Below are 7,460 nucleotides of genomic sequence, written 5' to 3'. Positions count from 1 at the left end.
AAAAGGGCTGGGATGTAGCTCAGTAGTTAAGGGGCCCCGGGATCCATCCCCAATCCTGCAGAAATAAAATAGAAGGGTTTGGAACGGGGCTCAGGGCGAAGTTCTTGCTCTGGGTTCCATCTCTAGTGTCACTCACGCACACACACACACACACACACACACACACACACACACAGAAAAATAAGCTGGAGGCTGGGAGGCAGCCCCAGGGAACTGTTAGCCAGTAGGACTGTATGATCTGAGTGCCGAGCTGAGCAGCTTCAACAGGAGGGCTGCAAACTGGCGACAGCAGGTGGCCTGCTCCTGTGTTTTATTTTGGTCTGTAGGGTATTAAAAATAGTGCCAAGGGCCAGCGACGTAGCTCAGTGGTAGAGTGCTTGCTTGCCTACCATGTGCTCGGCTCTGGATTTGATCCCCAGCACCGAAACAGGTGGGGCAGGCAGGCAGAGAACTCAAATCGACGTTTCTGTTTTTGGTTCTGGAGGTTGAACCCCGTGGAGTGACGTCCCCAGCCCTGCCTCCTTGTCATTTTTTGGGACAGGGTCTTGGCAAGTGGCTGAGGATGCTTGCTAAGTTGCTGAGGGTCTTGCCAAGTTGATGAGGTTGGCCCAGAAATTGTGATCCTCCAGTCTCAGCCTCTCAAATTCCCAGGATGACAGGGGTGCACTACTCCACCTGGCTTGAATAGAAATTTCTCCTAAGCAGATACACAAATGTCCAATGAACACATTAAAAGATGCTCAACATCACCTATCATTAAGCAAAGACAAATCAAGGATGGTTACTATCAAAAAACCAGACCATAGTCAGGTGTGTGGTGCATGCCTGTCATCTCATTGCTCGGGAGGCTGAAGCAGGAGGATCGTGAGTTCAAAGCCAGCCTCAGCAAAAGTGAGGTGCTAAGCAATTCAGTGAGACCCTGTCTCTAAATAAAATACAAAATAGGGCTGAGAATGCGACTCAGTGGTTGAGTACCCTGAGTTCAATCCCTGGTAGCCCCCCACCAAAACAAAAACAAAAACAAAAACAGAGAATAACAAATGCCGACAAGGTTGTGGCGAAATCATAATCCTTGTGCACTGCTGGTGGGAATGTAAGCTGTAGACAACTTGGTGGCATTAAGCACATCCACACAGCTGCGTGACCATCAGCAACAGAAAATAGGATGACGGTCCCTCAAATAATTAAGCAGAAATACCACATGACCCTGCTTGGGGTCTATACTCAAAGTAGAATTGCTACTTGTGGGTAGAGACCCCAAAGGATGAAAGCAGAGACTCAGAGGTAATTTGCACACCGTGCTCACAGCAAATCCATTAATGGTGTTTGGAGATGGGCCCTTTAGCGGGTGGCCCATGAGAGCTCTGCATGGATGAGCTAATGGGTTACTGAGGGCCACCTAAGGTAAGCTCACCTTGGCAGGTTGCTCCATCTCACCATGGGACGTCCTCCACCATCCCATGACCCCATGAGGCCTTGCCAGCTGCGGGGTAGATGCTGCCATCTGCTCTTAGACATCCCAGGCTCTCAACCCCTGAACTACCCAAGGCCATATTCTTTATAAGCCACCAGTCTCTGGGACTCTGATAACAAGGAAAATGGACCAAGACGCCAGTATCCATGGACAGATAAATGGATAAACAAAATGTAATATATCCACACAATGGACTATCGCACAGCTTTCTGAAGGAAGGACAAGCCGGGTGTGGTGGCGCACGGCGCTGTTATACCAGCTCTGGAAGCTGGGGCAGGAGTATGGCCAGTTCAAAACTAGCCTCGGCAATTTAGCGAGGACCTGAGTAACTCAGTGAGATCCTGTCTCTAAACAAAATATAAAAAAGAGCTGAGGATGTGGCTCAGTGGCGAAGCACCCATGGGGTCAATCCCTGGTACAAAAAAAAAAAAGAAGGAAGGACATTTTGCCAGACACAGTGGTGCACGCCTGTAATCCCAGCAATTTGGGAGGCTGAGGCAGGAGGATGGCAAGTCTAAGGCCAGCCTCAGCAATTTAGTAAAACCCTGTTTAAAAAACAGAAATTAAAAAGGACCGGGGATGGAGCTCAGTGGCTGGGTTCAATACCCAGTACAGAGCAGAGGGGAGGAAGGTCATTTGATATCTGGTCCAACATGGATGAACCTAGAGGTTTATTTTATAATAAAATAAATTTTATAATAAAATAAACCAGATACAAAAACTATAGGATTCCACTTATATGAGGTCTCTAGAGATGTCAAATTCCTAGAGACACAAAATTGAATTGTGGGTGCCAGGGCTGGGGGTGGGGGAATTGGGAGTTAGTGTTTAAGGAGGATAATTTCAGACAGGGGAGATGAAAAAGTTTTGGAGGTGGGTGTACAAGATGGTTTTGCAACAATGTGACTGTGTTTACCGCCCTTGAACTGCATTTCAAAATGGTCATTTTTGTTCTATGTATTTCACCACAATTAAAAAAAAAAAAAGTGTCAAGGTGAACAAATGAGATGTAAAACTGCAACTGTAGTAGACATGGCCCAGATAAACCAGTGTCTGCCTTTCCTCCCTTGGTCACAGTGAAGTCTCTATTCCCTTTAGTTGAGTACCATCATATGGACTCTGGGTATTGGTGACATGTGACTCGGCACTGATCTGCCCTTGCCCTGTGATGGCTTTGCAATGAGGTGGACAACTTGTGAATTCTAATGACTTGGGTTTCGCAAACCAGCTGTCCTGGAAAGTCAACCCAAGCTGTGCAGAGGACATGTAGGGGACAACGCATCTTTGTTTTACATTAAGCTGTTGAGATGTTGGGGATGTTTGTTATTGCAGCACAAACCCATCCCACTGAATGAAACAACAGCCTCCCAGGGGCAGGGGCAGATTTGGTACTCCTGGGGGCCCCAGGCTGGAGCTACAGGGAGCTATTCCCTCTCCCTGTTCTCCCATGTTCCTGCCTGACTTCTGCAGGCACTTGAATCACTAATGGTGTATTAATCTGCTCCGGCTGCCATTAATAAAGTACCGCAGATTGGGTGGTGGAAACAATAGAAATTTGTCCTTTCAAGTTTTAGAGACTTAAGTTTAAGATCAAGGTGTTTGGGCATGAGAGGAACTGGTTCCTCCTGAGGGCTGTAGGGGAGGAGCTGTCTTGCCCACTTTAGCTTGTAGATGGGGGTCTCTTGTCCATGTCTTTCCATATTATCTTCCCTCTGTATCTGCCTGTCTCCAAATGTCCCCATTTTTATAAAAAGACACCAATCATATTGGATTAGGGCTTACCCCACTACAGTATGACCTCATCTTAATGACAATGACCCTATTTCCAAAAAAGGTAACATTTTGAGGTACTGGGGGTTAGTAAGGTATATAAGCATGAAGATTGGGGGGGCATCACTCAACCCATCAGACTGCCTACCAGAGGAAGGCGCTGGGACAAGTGGGCAGATCTGGGCAGGGATGCCCAGGGACAGCTCAGACATTTCCAGCAGAAGGAATCAAGAGAGCAGGTCTCTCAGCAGGAGTGGCTCTTGAAGATTCTTCAGAGATTTCCTGTGGCCACATAAGTTGGGTGTGCAAATGTGTGTGTGTGTGTGTGTGTGTTGGGGGGGTGAGTTCTTGCCTCCTGCTCATCTCTAGGGCCGAGAGCAAGACATGAAGAGAAAGTGCCAGGACTCTGGACGGGGCTGTCGGTCTGACTTTGGGGTTTGTTTTTGACTTTGTGCTGACGGTGGAAATGCATTGATGTGGGTGGGGTGGGCAAGGAATGGAGGCAGGCAGGAAGCAGAGCTTTCAAAGCTGTAGCCATGGGAAATGTTTTTATTTTCTGCTTGAAAGAAAATGCCAAAGAAGGATAAAAGAAAAAAAAAAAAAAAAAAAGGAGGGAGGGAGGTAAAGAGAATGAACGTGTGTGTATGCTCACACAGGAGAGCAAGGGGGAGAGAGAGGAGGAATCTGGGAGCCCACTGGCCCAGCAGACCTGGGAAGGGCCAGACCCTGCCTTCCCCTCCTCTGACACGGAGCACCAGCCTGCAGGAGGGAGCTGGGTAGAGCCATGGCTGGCCTAATTGCTGCCACCCTTCCTGGGTGGCCTTAGGTTGCCCCAGTTCCCTGGGTCTCAGGGACCCCTTTGACAAGTGTGTCTAAGACAGGCACAGATGCTGGACCCAGAACGTGCGTGCAAGCGGCAGAGAGAGCAGCTAGAGGAACATCCTGAGATTAACGTGCTGGTGTGCAAAATCAGAAGGCCCCAAGGGAAGCGGGCACAGGTGTGCATACCTGTAATCCCAGTTACTTGGGAGGCTAAGGCAGGAGGATCCCAAGTTTGAAGTCAGCCTGGGCAACGTAGGTAGACCTTGTCGCAAGATAAACTTTAAAACGGCTGGGGTATAGTTCAGTGGTAGAGCACTTGCCTAACATGCAGACCATGGTCCTGCGGAACTCCAGAGGAATGCTGCCCGGGTTAGCCTGAGACTTCACCCCATCCCTACCTGCCCCAGGCCAAACCAGGGACTCCCTCTAATCTCTGACCTCCATTCCTCCCCTCCCCTCACCAGGTTAGGGTAGGAGAAAATCCCCAGTCGCCAAGAGGACTGAAAGGAAGGACATTAATGGGTGGCAAGGCAGGTTAGTACAGCTGGGTCCTTCACTTATTTAAGGTGCTGAGGGGCTGGGGCTGGGGCTGACTCAGCTTCAACACACATGATCTGGGGGTTCCATGCCCAGCACCCCCACCCAAAAAATAGGGGGGTGGGGAGATGCTGGGGTTTTACATGTCTCAGAAACCTGCCTGGCTTGGTAGATGGTGTTTGCTGCCACTTTCCAGCTGTGACTGTCCCTTTTCCTTTTTGCCCCAAGAGTCCTTTATGTTAAATGGATGGGGCAGTAACTAAATTACAGGGCAGGGGTGTGATGCCCCCGGGCATCCCAGGGAACTCTCAGAGACCAAGGAAACTGGGAGGGCTGGCTGGGGAAGGGGGGCAGGCAGCCGGATTTGGAGGCACCACGTGGGTTAGGGAGGTGGGAGGCAAGGAGGGCCTCTGGGGGCCGGGCTGGCAGTGGAATTTGCTCCAGAACCCTTAGCATGCACGGGCCTGCTGGGGAGGTGCAGAAGCCCAAACAAAGCAGGGGCCGGGGTGGGGGAGGGGTGTGGGACTTCTGAGAGACCAGGCAGCCCCCTCCCGGGCACGGACTCCCCACCTAGGTGCAGTGTCTCTCCCCAAACACACGTGCTGCCAAGCCCTCCATTAGTCACCCTGGCACTGACATACATAAATCCCATTAGTCACACCCCACACAAACTCGCTGCGGAACACACCCAGTCACACCCAGACAAAGACCGAGGCCCCCTAAGACAGAGGCCCTGCATGTCCGTGGGGGCTCGTTCACCAGGGCCTGGTACAGTGCGGCGAAGCTCGGGCGCTGGACACAGTCCTTCCCAGAGAAGCCGATCCTCCCTTTCCGAACCCCCGCACACCGCCCCCAAATAATCACAGTGCCCACCCCCACCCCAAACCGTCCCCATCCCCTCTGGGCACACATACCACAATAAACGCCCTTGGCCACCCCCTCTTCCGTCTCTGGGGTAGGGCTGACATTGGCCCCCCTCCCCCATGCCTGTCCTCGGACGGGTCTGGCAGGAAACATTCCCCAAGGTCACCCGAGCTCTTCAGCAGGCGGCCCCAGGAGCTGATTTATTGGCGGTTTATTTGGAGAAACGCTATCGCTCTCAGATTCCGGGGGAAAAAACGCTCGCGGTGGACTTTAACCTTGGGCTGAAACCGCAGCGCTTTGTTTTCCGCGGCGCTTCCTGGGGCCTAGCAGGGGCGGCTCGGGCGGAATGTGGCTCGGCAGCCTCTCCGCTCTCAGGCTGCCGCCGCGGGCGAGGCTCAAATTCCTGTGCGCCGGGCCGGAAGCCCTCGGTCCCTCCGAAAGTGCTTCTAGAAATTCTAGGAAGAAGCCGAAGCTCCTTGGGTGAGGGCAATCTCGGAGCCAGGTTTCCAACCCCCGCCCCCCCGGCCACCCCCCACTTGCCATCGCCTCTTGGGATCATGTCTCTGGCACCGTGAGGCTTTGGCGGGGAGCACCAAGGAGGGGATGAATGCTTTTCCCTCCACGATTGTCCCCGCCAAAAAGTCCCCAAAGCCTCTTCGGTGGTGGTCGGTCCCCATCGCGCAAGCGGCTTGCTCGGTTGATGTCGGGCACCAGTGGGAAGGCCTGTTCCTTGCCCCTCGGGCAGAAAAAAAAAAAAAAAAAAAAAAAAAAAGATAAAGCTCTGACGACATTAAACGTTATTGTTGGAAATGTACTCTCTGGGGCTGCCCCCCGGACTAGGATAGGAAGACCGTCGCCCCCGCCAGGCTGCCACCAGCGCAAACGACCGATTCCTGCTTTCTCCATGGACTATTTGCACCAAGATGGCGGGCCAAAAAAGGGGTATCCTCGGCAAGGAGCGGGTGGGATGGCGCGGAGTTGGGAACCCAAGGGTCTCCGGCACCGCGCCTGCAGTCATCCGGCTCAGCTCTTGCTTCCTCCAACCCCAAAAGGCCCCTCGAGCGCCCGCAGAGGGCTCCCGGGGCTCAAGACTAAGGCAGGGTTCGAGGAGGTGGGTAGTTGGCCGAGGAGAGAAGTCGGTCAGTCCTTGGCCCTGTCGTTGCTCAAGATGCAGGCGCGCGCACCCATCCTAGTGTAACCGAGCCTTCCTAGTAAAAGTGTCGGGCCGGGGTGTCCCCACCCCAGCGATGATCGGCGAGGCCCAGGCCACCGGAACTCGTGGTGATGGATGGTGGCGGCACCGAGTGGGAAAGGCCATTCCCTCTCTGGCGAATGGGGGAAATTCCTGGCTTGATTCCCTGCGCAGAGTCGGGGCCTCCAGGCCGTGACCAGGAGAGCAGGGCGCTTGGCTTGGCCCGGAATACCCGCGTATAACCAGCAGGAAGCAGGGCCGGCGCGGAGATTTATGGCAGCAGCCGGCCTGCGGCGCACCGAACGTGTTTCAGTCCTTTCTGAGCCAGACAGTGGAGTGGAAGACCCGACCCGGGCCATAGGAAGAGGCCAGGGTCGGAGGCGGGGCCGAGAGGAGTCTGAATCCGCTTCAGCCAGGCCTGGCGCAAAGGCCCCTGCTTTGCCCGCCGTGCGCCCGGGTCTTGGCTGCAGCAGGATGCTAGTGTCGCGTCCCTTCCCTGGTCTTCCGGGCGGGTCCGAGCACCTCTCGGTCAGGCGCCGAGCCATGCTGGGCCAGTCTCAGCCATAGACCGCGAGCATGGCTGTCCCGGGTGCGGCCTCTCCGGGTTTTAGCGGCGCCCGGGCTGGGAGCTTCCCAGTTGCCGAATGTAGGACTTGTGGAAACTCCTGCCGAAGAGACCGTGCCGTGGCCTCCCGGGCCAGCAGCCGAAGCCTGCGATCCTTGGGGATCGTTATAAGACCTTTCGTTATAAGACCGATAGTCTGGGGGCTCAGACCTTCCCTACTCCCCGGGAAAGGCGGT

The sequence above is a fragment of the Sciurus carolinensis genome, chromosome 18 (genome assembly GCF_902686445.1).
Source record: "Sciurus carolinensis chromosome 18, mSciCar1.2, whole genome shotgun sequence".
Lineage (NCBI taxonomy): Eukaryota > Metazoa > Chordata > Mammalia > Rodentia > Sciuridae > Sciurus > Sciurus carolinensis.
This window is presented reverse-complemented; position numbering follows the sequence as displayed.